At 40.0% G+C, this 13398-nt stretch overlaps 1 pseudogene; it reads right to left on the bottom strand.

The window, feature by feature from the left end:
* Positions 1-10827: 10827 nt before the first annotated feature.
* Positions 10828-12700, bottom strand: LOC116645247 (annotated as a pseudogene).
* Positions 12701-13398: the final 698 nt, after the last annotated feature.

The raw sequence follows: 13398 nt of genomic DNA, 5'->3' as shown, positions 1-13398 counted from the left end.
AGAGGGGAAAGTCAGCCTCGTGAAACACTTACTTAAGAAAGAAATGGAGAAACTTGCAGTCTCTAACCTCAGCTCCGACCCTGACATGGTGTGTGGTCCTGAGAAAGCCATTTAACCTCTTGATGTCTTAGGTTCCCTTTGGAAGTCTCGAATTTCAGGGGGTGAAGTGAGGATAGAATTTGGGAATTATCTCTCTTAAAACCCAGGAATGCCATAAGAATGAATGAATGTTTTCTAAATGCAGAATAAAATTTTCAATAGGAAAATATTTTGGCTAAGTGCTGTGTGTGGGGTGGATAAAAGAGTTTTGGCGATCTCAGATTTTGATGTCAGATAATTTTCATTTTGTTTCTTTCCCACAGGACCACTTAATACGTTTGTGGGTTAAGGAAAAACACAATTTTTATTAATAAGGAGGAAGAAGTAGATTCAATGCAATTTTCAGCATATTAACATTTGCTATCCTTATATCCGTTATTAAGAACTACAAAATGAGACAGGCACATTGCCTGTCCTGCAGTAAATAGACGTGTACCAACAAATAGGATATGTTTCGATATGATAACACATCAGTTTCTATAAGTCAAGTAAAGCACATTTCTAGTGTCTAAAGAGTTCAAAGACATTTTCAGCAATCCAGGCCTAATTATTAAAAAATAATTTTGCATTATATGAAATATATATTATATATATAGTGATTATATATAAAATATAGACATCTTAACATACGCAAACACCTTGGAAAATTTAATCTTTGGAGTTCTGCCCTGGGGGTCCATGGAAGAGATTCAGAATACAACTAACATTAAAAATAGTGACTATTTATTGAGCACCTAGTATGTACTTACTAATTTAATTTTTAAGCTAACTTATTTAAATAAAGTGGGGAGGGAGAGGATGATTCAGGAAGTCTTGTTGAGGAGCTGTTTTGAAAGCCCTGATTAGAGACTATGGGGTAAGGACTGTTGCTATATCAGTTTTAGAAATGAGGAGACTGGGGCCCAAATAAGTCACTTGACAAATGTAAATGGAGAGTTAGGACAGGCTCTATGGTAAGATTATGAACTATATAAGAGGTACATCATGGCTCTACCATAAGATTAAAGGCAGGTGTTCAATCTCAACAGACAAATGAAAGTTAGGGAGCTAGAGCTTCAGGAAATACATTATATAAACCTAATTTGGAACTTGTTCTTTGGGTTCATCATGAGACAATCCAAATTAAGTCATGTTAATGACACTCGAGCATTTACTCCAACTCTGGTAGTACTGGGGAAGGAGAAAAGGAAGTCTACAATTCCAGCCAGAGTGGCTAGGAATCCAGGCCTCACGGGTGTCTGTCTATACTTCATGATGTTTGTCTGACTGTATGGCTTCAATTCAAACTAAATGTTTATCAAAGGCCTTCCATCTGCTAAGAACTGTGTTAGGTACCAGGGATATGAACATGACTGATGCACACTCAGGCCATCAAGCAGTTTCCAACTTAGCAAGGTAGCCTGACATATATACAAAGGCCCACAATACCAAGCGGAAGGTTTATATAAGCTATATGAACAAAATGGCATGAGAGCCCAAGAGAGGGCTATTAATTTTGCCAGGAGTTACAGGTGAGTATTGGTTAATGTGGGCAACAAGTCAAAGGGATTGATCCAGCTTGAGGATACACATGAGGGACCTATGTGGTTGATTCTGGATGTGGTAGGTTCTCAGGTATAACCATAAATCTAGAAGCAAAGGGAAGAATCACAAGATGAAATTAGGTGGGGTAGATTACAAGTATCATGTTAAGACATCATAACTCTACACTGTGGATAACACAGAGTCATTATAAGTCTGGTTTTTAAAGAAGGGTGAAGTGACATGATTAGATGTGAATTTTAGAAACATGAATTTTAGGACTGATGATGGGACAGAGAAACAACGGATTCCATTAGGATGTATTTGTGATATAGCAGACAAGAAAAATTGGAGAAAACAAGAGCAGAGGAATATCATGGAGGTAGAATTTAGAGGATTTTGAGAACCATTATAAGTGGGGCAACAAGTCCTGAGAACAAAGGAAGTCAAAGCTGGCTCCAAGCCCCTTGCTGTGCAGGAAGGCTGATGCTTATAAGTCAGCAAGAGAGCACAAATGAGAAGTCCCTTTGGAGCAGAGAACATAGTATGTACCATACTGGACATGTTAATTTGGAGGAGCCTATAAAATATATAAGCAAAAGTGATATGTTTAGTAGGTGTTAGTAAACCTGGATGAGGAGTTCAAGAGGGGAATGATTGGACCTTTGATCTAGAGATGGGGGGGTCATCTGAATGCAGATTACAGATGATGCTTAGGAATAGGTTAATTTTCTTAATGCAAGAGTATAAAATAGGAAGGAAGCAGATAAAAATGGATCTGTGGGCCTCAGACTAGCAGCATCAGAGTCAGCATTTGTTAGAAATGCATATTCTCAGGCCATATCTGAGACTTACTCACATAGAGACTTCTGGGTAGAATAGACAAATATATGTTTCACGTGCTTCTGATGAACTAAGTTTGAGAACCAATGATTTACTATACAGGAAGAAAAAGAGAAGCCATCAAGTGAAGAGTCAGAGAAGAAGGAGGGAGGGCAAGAGATAGGATGTCACAGAAGTTTTCTTAGAATTCTAGGCATGGTCAGTGTCAGATACTCCAGAAACTTTAAGTATGCTGGGGACTGAGTAGAGGTCACCAGACCTACACATTAGAAGCTTTGTGGGAGTAAGTACACCAAAAATCAAGATTACAGCTGGTGGAGGCATCAATTCAAAGTCAAGCTAAGAGCATGGAGTGTAGGCCTACTTACTCAAGCAGTAGGAAAAGTAAGATATTGATGTTTTGGTGACACTTTAAGCAGATAGGGCACCAAACAGAGTTTTTTTTTGGGGGGGGGGTGGTTGAAGTGAAAAGTTTGAGTATGACTTTATGTTAAGGGGAAGTAAGATACTAGTTGATGGAGCAAGTTCTGAAAGGATAATTGAGTGAAATGGGATGGGAAGCAGATCATAGTCTTAAGGGCAAAAAAGTGGTTGGAGGCAGTTCTCCTTTTGAGAAAAGAGGTACGGCTTAGTGAGCATGAGGGTAAGTATAGCTGGAAGAGAGAGAGCTTGAGAGAGCTCACGCCAGCAAACCAACCTCTGTCCCAGAAAAGCAACAGGCAGGGCTGTTTTCTTTGAGTGAGAGCAGGCAAGACCAGAAGATCTTGAAAGTGGTCATGGTTTGAAAAAGATCTGTGGGAACAGCAATATTGGAGGAAGCCCAATGACCTGTCCACGAGAAATGGCCTCAGTTTCCTCTTCTTGCTCATTTCTTGGGATTTTGTACATTTCCCGAGTTGTGATATGTCACTGCATTCTTCATGCCCCACCTTGTGGCCTGGCAGAGGGAAGGCCCTTTCTTTTCCTTGAGACCCTCACCCAGCTCTGGCACAGGTTTGACATCAAACTCAGGTGAGTGGAATGGATAGCAGAGATAGTCTTCACTCAGTTCATTTCACTCTCGACATTCCAGTTAAGAAGAGCACGAGGAGCATTGTTTGTGGGTTGAGGAAGATCTAGCCAAAGGGGGAAAATTAATTAATTTTGAGGATTCACATATCCAGGAGTGATGGTAATAATGCACAAGTGTTAGAATCTGCATTTATCCTGCAGATCAGTTTTCTGGTATTTGCATGGGCCTGAAATGAATTAGGTAAATGCATTTTCCAGATCTTCCCATTATTCTAAAGCATATATAATGGCATTTCAATTTATATAGTCTAGACTTGTTATCTCATACTGCTATTAAGCCATCAAACTCACAGAATTTCCCAGGCCACAGATTTCCCTTTTGGCTATTTTCACTCATCGGTTCTGTCCCACCACAGTGCACATTACTCATAGATTTGAGACCTAAGAGGAGAGTGAAGTTAATATTCTTGGATGACTATGCAAATATGAAAAGAATTCTATTCCACTTATTCATTTCTTTTAAATAATGGAGGTTACCATTTGTAGATGCCCCAAATAGCTGAGGTCTTGACCAGGGATAGTTTAAATTTTGGAAACTTGCTCTTTCAGCCCTGTTACAGACGTGGGATTCTGGAGGACCAAATAATTCAGTTAGAAAAGGAAACTGCTCCAAAGGGATAAACTATGTAATACCCACTTTACTTGCAGTCATTAACAATTGTCCTCCAACTTTAAAGCTCATGAATAGAATCTGGGAAGCAGAAAATTTCAGATGGCTTGGTAGCCTTGTCAGTTCACCTCCTCAAGTCTCATCAAAAACTAAAGTCAAGAGCCTGAATAAAGAAGTAGAAGGACTTGGGAAGGGGTTAGGGGTATAACGATGGAGTAGACAGGATATGTGTTTCGTCTTCATATCTTGGAATTCTGGAGTTTGCAAGAATGAATCATTGCTCCTGGTGACATTCCTTTTTGACAGGCAATCTAGAATGACTGTTCAGTAACTATCTGCACATGAGCTGGTACCAAGAGTGAAAACAAGTCAAGTTTGTTCATCTAAATTATTATTTTTGTTTTTATCTAATGAATTCTTTTTTCCTTAATTCTAAATAATTTTCTATTTCGATTATTTATTCTAGGTTAGAAAACATTTTTGTGTAGAACAAAGGGATGGTGAAAATCTCTTCTCATTCCATACTCACTGTCTTCAAATTATAAGATCATTCAAACTATCTACCTCAATAGTATAAAAATCCCAAATGTCATTATTTACTTTATGCCTCTAATCAATTATCAATAATTATATACAGAATATTTCCCTCTAAAATATAACAGTTGTAATGAAAAGAGAGTTATAAACTTCAACTGAAATAATAACATTTTTAAAATGGTAGATGCTCCAGTCCATCCTTTTATTAAAAAATATACAATGTCTAATATCATTTTTCTTATATTAAATTCAAACTATTCAAAAATAAAAAGCTAATAGTGAAAGTCTTCCCACATCTTTCCTCAAACCTGTTCCCTGCCCAGAGGTAATCATTGAATCATCCAATGTGTTTCTAGAACTTTCTTAGTGCATTAGTTTTCTTTGGTTTCATAGTAGTACAAAGACTCATTGGTTGCTTTCTGTACACGGGAATATACAGAAAGTACAAGGAAATGGACTATTTGTATGGGCCAATGAAAAAATGAGAGGACCAGATTGAGTTTCTGAAGCCCAATAAATAATCTGAAGCTTTAACATTTTATTACACAGCCTTATCAGCATCAGTTTGATGCTGCAAATATTTTATCCATTTGTCATTACTTATGTTCTGGTGCCACATAAATGAATAAACATGTCCGATACACCCTTGGAATTTACGTTCTATATGAAGACTTCACATATGTATCTTCAAAATTCCAATTAAACAGTTATTGAAATAGGATTTTCTAAGGCTCTTCACTATTTTGTCAGGGAATTGACCATTCAAATTTCCCAAGTGACAACAGAATTAAAATTTGTGAAACACTGCCCTCTAATGGATAAAGAAGTATTTGATATAGTGTACGAAAGGAAAAAGGATACATGAAAGACACAATTAAATTGCTTTTCTCATGCTAGAATCTAACACAACATAATGGACTTTAGGAGATGCTGATAATAAGGCAGAGTAGGATTTTGTGGGGACTGATAGTATAACCTAAATTTTTGATTCAAGATCCTGCACAGCCAATTTGTATACAGCAAAAACGTCTCTTAATTATGAGTCTTGTGGGTGACCTCATGGGAATCATATTGTAAAACATGGCAAAAATACCAGACAGCCTTATAGTTATAAACAGCCATGTACAGACAATGTCCTTTCAAACACCATCAAGTATTTGTCAGATCTGAGAGTAAAAATGGCAAATAACCCAATAACTGACTGGCCTAAAACAAGTATTTCTACCAGAGACAATACAACAGATTGTACGTACTTCAAATACATTTCACCATCATCCGAATTGAGTCTTCATGTATGTACAATCCAGTTTTGTTCTTCTCCCCTCTCTCTCCATTATCCTGAGGAGTATTACTATTATTTGTTGTTGAGCCTACCATATATAGTGTCCCCAAAACATACTACCCGTCGAGGGAAGAAAAGGAAATCTGGATAAATAAGGGTGAAGAAGGGAAACAGCAGAGTGAGACAAACAAATGTTTGGACTTCACCATTTCACACTCAATGTCATACCCAACCCCCCAAATGACCCCTAGTTAAAGAAGAGGCTCTCTACACCCACCCTCCTTACCCCTAGTTTACAAATGAAACCATTTGTTCCTGGGCAAATTAAGTGAGAAAAGTTCAATTCACTCTTGTGATGTGCAGTTTAAGAAGTCACTTTCTCTCTCCTCTTTGGTTCTTTGTCTTTACAAGTGGAAGAGTGATGTTTGTCCTCTACTTTCTCCTCGGTTAGGAGAGTTAAAGAAATGCTCTACTTGCTTGGAACCAAGCTCAAGCTGTGATCATGAGCTCTTGGAGGGCAGGGACTGAGCAACCCATCATTCCGTCCCTCTCTTAGAGCAATGCTTAACGTTTCACAGACCATTTCACTTTTAGCAAGTAGACTGAAATCTGCCTTCGTAGCTATGCTGGTTTGCAAGGGCTGCCATAACAAAGTATAAAAACCTGGTGGCCGAAACAACAGAAATGTACAGCCTCAGTTCTGGAGGCTACAAGTCCCAAACCAAGCTGTGAGAGAAGTTTCTGTTCCAGGATGTGTCCCTGACGTGTGGATGGCCATCTTTTCCTGCGTCTCTTCACGGTATTTTCCCTCTCTCTGTACCTGCTTCTCTGTCCAGATTTCCCGTTCTCCTAAGACATAAGTCATACTGGAGTCGGGGCCCACCCTACTCCAGCATGACCTCATCTTAACCGATTACACTGGCAATAACCCTCTTTCCAAATAAGGTCACCTTCTTTTTTTTTTTTTTTAAAGATTTTTTTTATTTATTTATTTGACAGAGAGAGAGACAGCGAGAGAGGGAACACAAGCAGGGGGAGTGGGAGAGGGAGAAGCAGGCTTCCCGCCGAGCAGGGAGCCCGATGCGGGGCTCGATCCCAGGACCCTGAGACCATGACCTGAGCCAAAGGCAGTCGCTTAACCAACTGAGCCACCCAGGCGCCCCAAGGTCACCTTCTGAGGTACTGGGGGTTAGGACTTCAACATATGAATTTTTAGGGGACACAATTCAATCCCATAACAGCGTCCCTTTAAGGACGAACTAATTGTCATTGAGAAACCCAGGATTCGGAATAGGAGCCAGTCTGAAACACAGTGCTCTATATTTCTGGTAAGTTGGAAACTCCAGAAAGAAAGAAATCTTAGTGCTATAAATATATGTTCCTGTGGGCTCCCCGTCTCCATCTGCTTATCGCCCTTGCTTTCTCTGCCATTCTTGTTACCATTCCTTTCTCTGTACTCAGTTCCCTTTTCATAGACTCCCCCCAGCTAATAAAAGGAATGTACACCTGCAGGCTAGAACAAACTCTGGCTTTGCCAGCATTTTTTGGTGACAAGAGTGGGGGGGGGGGTGGGCTCAATAAAATTTATTTTTTTCTCCACAAACAAAAATCTTTTAACAATACCAAACACTAGCTTGGTAAAGACACATCCACTTCTAAAAACTCTGGCAAATTAATGGAAAGGATCCTATGTAAAAATGCTCATCTCCTCACTCCACCCCCATCAAACCCTGAGCTGATGGTCTCTAGAAGCTGAAGCAAAAGTAAAGAATGCAGCGTTTCTTTTGCTTTGGATCACATCGACCTCTTTGTTCAGGATGTAGACTTTGACCCTGAGCCATCTATTATGTGTTTTTGTTCCTGACCTCGGTTATACATTTCAGATGTGAAATTTTTCACAGATGGCTCAGTGATGGTCTTTTGTTACTTACCTTGGAAAAAATTATTTTGTGTCTGTGCATGAATGTCTAATGAGAGAAATGATTATCTGTATGCTAAGAGAGATGGAGTAGTGCCTTGTAAACCTACTGAGGCTATTCGAATAGTAAGCCTGATCCAAAATATTTCATCAGTGAGACCATATTATTTTGATTTTTTGCAGCCTGTTTCATGCAGCATCCAAGCCAAGCTTATGAACATTTTCAAGCTTTGTATAAGATGGAAGTCAATGAATCAAAAATCAACTTCACAAGTATGCAACTCCGTAGAAGTTAATGAGTTCCTATTGATCAGGATGTCAGCTTAACATGTATAAACTGTTCAATCAAACGCTCAAGGTAATATTATTAAGTAGTCTAAACCTATTCTTTAAGATTTTATTTATTTATTTTTACAGATTTTATTTATTTGTCAGAGAGAGAGAGAGCACAAGCAGGGGGACTGGCAGGCAGAGGGAGAAGCAGGCTCTTCGCTGAGCAAGGAGCCTGATGTGGGACTCAATCCCAGGACCCTGGGATCATGACCTGAGCCGAAGGTAGATGCTTAACCGACTGAGCCACCCAGGTGCCCCTAAACCTCTTCTTTTTTGTGTGTATGTATATCCAAATTAGGAAACCTTTTTCCTTTCCCTTCAGGTGTTCAGTGTTTTTACCTTCTCTATTCATTAAATCTTACCCTGATAGGAACATCTGAAACTCATTTATATATATTCAAGTGTGTTTGATAATAATTTAGTGTTACACTTCCCAAGGAGCATTGTAATTATTATTATTGTTGTTTTTATCATTATTATTATTAAAAGGAGAAGGAGATGTTGAATCTTTAACATAAGGCTACTCAGATTCCTCAGTGGGATTTCAGGCATCTGTAATATATTTGAGGGAATGATTTTAAAAAAGGACAGCAGAAATAATCTTACCCATCCTTGAAGACCTCCTATTTAAGTAAAAGCTGTCTCTATCACCTAAGGTAGGCATTTCAACTGAAACTTTGTGACTCTTAGATTTTCATGAAATTAATTTAGTGGGATGCAACCAGAATTTTTTTTAATGAAATAGAACAGAATGAATTGAAAAGAATAGAATAGTAAGTACCCATCTCGTGTATGTATGTACCTATCATGAAAACAAAGGCATAATTAAAAATACTTACTCTTTATTAAATACTGAGTCTCTATATAAAGCATATTTTTTACTGGGTGTCATGCTGGAAAACATTGGAAAGGCACCTGTCATGGGCAGGAGATGCAGTTTAGAGAATATTACAGTGGACATCTCTAAGAAATACCTTAGGACTCCATCCACGGACTGTTAGATGTGTGTGTTTGGGATGTCAGCACTACTGTCCATCTAAAAAGAAAATTTTTCACGTTTCTAGTATTGTCTTTCAACAAATATTTACCGGGTGCTTGCTGAGTCTAGTCAGTATTCAATACAAGGGAAGGCATATATATGACAGGGTCTGAGCCCTTGAGAAACCCATCGTCTGATAAAACAGACCAGAGAAACAGCCACAATGCCACATGGAAGTGAGAGTGATGATCATCGAGGCAAAGGAAGAGCTGCTAACACAGACCGTGAGGGCTTCCTGAAGGTGGTGATCCCTGACCTCTGCCTCAGTGGACAAAGAAGCATCAGCCAGCTTGTCAGTCAGGCTCAAGCCCGAGAAATGCAACTCACTCCAATGTAGTTGAAGGGGAAAATTCAATAGACAGAAGTAGCTTCAAAGGTCCTGGAAGAGTTGATAGAACAAATGGCAAAAGGTGAAGCAATTCAGAGATTAGCACCTCCAGGGAACCGCTCTGGCTCCCAGGGCTGGAGAGAGATAAAGAGAAGTGGATGTGCCTGCAAGAACAGAGCAGTTGAGGCTGCCAGGTGGCAAGAGAACCGTGGCCCAGTCTGCCGACTGGGAACTGGGACCATCCAGGACACACAGACTGTCAGGAAGCTGCCTGTAGCAGAACTGAGGGGGTGAGGGAGGGGTAATCCCCTGATTTTTATCTTCCTCCTGCATGCCCGGCACCCATTACTGGCTCCCACTGCCCAGGCAGGGAGTCTGGGAATATGCTTTGCAGGAGTGAGTTCCCTGTGAGACAGAACAGAGAACAGAAAAGGCGGGAAATCGATGGGAGAGCCAGGGGGCAGATAACAAGCAGAAGAACAGGGATGTTGAGGGACAAGAGAAAAAGACAAGTCTGGAGGAGCTGTAAGTTGCTCGGCATGACTGGGTGTTGGAAACTGGTTAAAGATCAGACAGGTAAGCAGTAAGCAGTTTTTGGTCATGAGTGGCCGTATGATCTTGCTGAGAAGTTGGCATTTTTTAGTTAGGATGATGCAAGTCATTGAAGATTCCGGTGTATTTGTATGCCTCTGTGTATACATGTAAAAGATTTGTTAAAATCAAAGTAAAATAGGTACACAGTAAAAAAAAAAAAAAAAAAAAGTCCAGGAGGAAAGGGCTGATGCTGAGAAGAGACAGCACACTTCCTCCTCCATTTCTCCTTCAAGCAAAACCACTTTTAGCCACTTCTGTTTTAATTCTTCTGGTAGCTTCGCAGCCAAGTTTAAATGCGATGCTTATTCCATCATGCTTGTTTCTTGATTTTAAAAGTTTCAATGACACATTTTGGCCACTCCTCCACTATAGAAGAGAAAGGGCTTAGTTTGCTTAAGCTACACCCCATTTCTCTCTTCTTCCAATTTTTAAGTAAATGCATGGTTTTTAGCTATTGCATTTTTTTTTTTTTAAAGAAAAGAGTGGAATTTAATCTTTATTTACAGGACACTGCGAGAGAGGAGATTCCACATAGAAATAAGAAACCCACTGAGAGGAGGAGCTTCATACAGGTCATACAGTTTGGAACTGGTCAAGTAGCGTTTCGTTGTAAAAAATGCTACAATAACAAAACACATTTAAAAAGAGTTCTTAGTAGAGAAACAGTAAGACAAACTTCTACCAAACAGAGCACACAACAAGCAACTTTCTGCCTCAGCTGTACAATCTAAAAGTTAAAAGTCCCGGGAGTGCCATCCTGAACTTGGAACGCATAGCCTTCAGAGGTAGTTTCTGGCACGACATTCTGATCTTCCTCTTCCTCTACAGAGAAATACTTCTCAATCAAGTTTAATGAAGCTTTGTACACAGACTCATTTTCATGGTTTTGTAGAGCTTCAATTTTGTCCAAACCTCCACATTCTTCAATCATTATACTAAGTTTCTCAGTTTCACCTAGTTTCTCAGCAGCCTGAAAGATGTTTGAAATGGCATCTAGAATAACCAGAATAATTTTGGTGTCTTTTGCAGTTACGAGGTTCATCAATGGTTCTATTACGCCACAATGAACGAGGTATACAATCTGTTCAACTGTCCCACCACTTGTATGGTTGGTCACAGCCCAGACAGCTTCCTTTTGTGTCTTAAAATCTGCCTTAGAGAGAACACCAACGAGGAATGGGACTAATCCATGATTCACAACTTGCTGTATCTGGTCCTGGCGACCAGCTGTGATGTTTGACATTGTCCACATAGCTTCCTTCTGAATATTAGTTTTGGGGTTCGTTAGGAGGCTGGGAAAAACAGCAAGTGCTCCTGCATCTATTACAACCTGAGTCTGTTCATCTGTCCCAGTGACAATATTTCCTATGGCTCTTAGCGCAGGAGTCACAATGGGCAATTCAGTAGCTCCTAGAAGCTTCACAAGCTGGGGCACAACTCCTGTTTTCACAACCATTTCAATCTGTTCATTTGGACCATCAGTAAGGTAGGAAATGGCCCAGCAGGTATCTGCCAATACTTCTGGATCATCATGATGAAGGAGACGAACTAAGGTAGGAAGAATCTGCTCCACAGCATCTAATGGGGGTGCAGGATTCTTATTGCGACAAAGGTTTGAAAGTGTCCAAGTAAGGTTATGTAAGTAACCACATGCTAAAGATGACATATCAGGAACTGCAAGGAGAGCCAATAGTGGGTCAACTGCACCATACTTGATAACCAAGTCTCAAAAAACTGAACCATCACCTGCAATGTTTCCTAGAGCCCATACAGCTTGTTCACTGACAAGGGCATGGGAAGATGCCAACAGAGAAACAAATGCTGGGATAGCACCTCCATCTACCACAGCCTCGGTCTGTTCTGACGTCCCAGAAGCAATGTTAGTGAGAGCCCAAGCAGATTCAAACTGAATGGGACTACAATCAGTTCTGCCCAAGAAGGACACAAATTTTGGAATCAAACCAGCCCAGATTATGTTGTCTATGGGGGGCTGTTTTTCCCTAGAAAGCAGTTTCCTAGCAGCTTGAGTAGCCTGGAGCTGGCTTTCCAAATTGTTGCTATTTATGCCTTTGACAATGTCATCAACAGACCAATTTACAGTGCCTTGATCGTTGTGGTTTTCCTGTAGTGGAGAGGTAGCCTCATCAGGAAACGAGCTTACGTTTCTCCCTTTCAGCATCTGGTCATCCTTCTTAGCTTTCCTCAGCTCCACATTAACTTCTATTCGGCGCCGCCTCATTTCTGTACTGTCTTTCCCCTTGTTCTTGAATCTGTTAAGGCGGGCAGCTGGTGAATTAGCATTCTCGTTGGTGGACATGGTTATGAGACAAAGGGAGAAAGACGGCCGGCTCAGGCTTCCACAGGAGGCGGTCCGGGGCGTGCAGGCTGCGGGTCAGCTGCCCTCAAAACGTCCACCACGGATCACCCCAAAGACGGTGTCTTAGCTATTGCATTTTTGTTTATTTTTCCCTTTGAAGCTGTAAATGGTCATTCTTTTGCTTCCAGCAGCACTTCACAGTATCTCTCTATGCTCCCTCCCATCCTGTGAAGTTTGACTGTGACTGTTTCTATATTCCTTTTAGCTGCTCATTACCTGATTCTATCTCCTGGCTTCTGCCAGGTTTAAATTCACTTACTAGTCTGGCAAGTAATCACATAATCCAAAGCTGACTTGTGAGAAATGGAATCTGCATGTCTACTCGAAGCGGTGAAATCATTCAAGGCTTTCAGATGGTATAGTCCATTTGCCTCACGCCTGCTCTCCATCCCACGCCCGGTGTAAAGTACTCCTAGATGCAGCACTGTGTTGGAAACACAAGTGATGTGACTACAAACCATATCCTTACTAATGTAATGTCTGTAGTATTACTTTCTAGAATTAGGCAAAATTATTTTAATTAGCATTGAAATAATACAAGTTATTTTCCTAAAAAGCCAACTTAACAGGAAAGTTAAATTCTAAGTTCACATCTAAATATCACACACACACACACACACACACATACACACATAACCCAAAACTGATCTGCCTTTGGAAAAATAAACAATCTTTTACAAAAGAGAAGGTAGAATTGTCAGTGTGGTTATACCTTTCCGTATGCAATTAATGAGGCTTTAAAAACTTGTATGAAAATCACATGCCTATAAACAGAATTACATTTCAGGATCATTAAGAGACCTCACTATACAAAATAATTCCATAATGAATCATTTATAAAGCACG

Source organism: Phoca vitulina, unplaced genomic scaffold, assembly GCF_004348235.1.
Source record: "Phoca vitulina isolate PV1807 unplaced genomic scaffold, GSC_HSeal_1.0 scaffold32, whole genome shotgun sequence".
NCBI classification, from domain to species: domain Eukaryota; kingdom Metazoa; phylum Chordata; class Mammalia; order Carnivora; family Phocidae; genus Phoca; species Phoca vitulina.
This window is presented reverse-complemented; position numbering and strand designations above follow the sequence as displayed.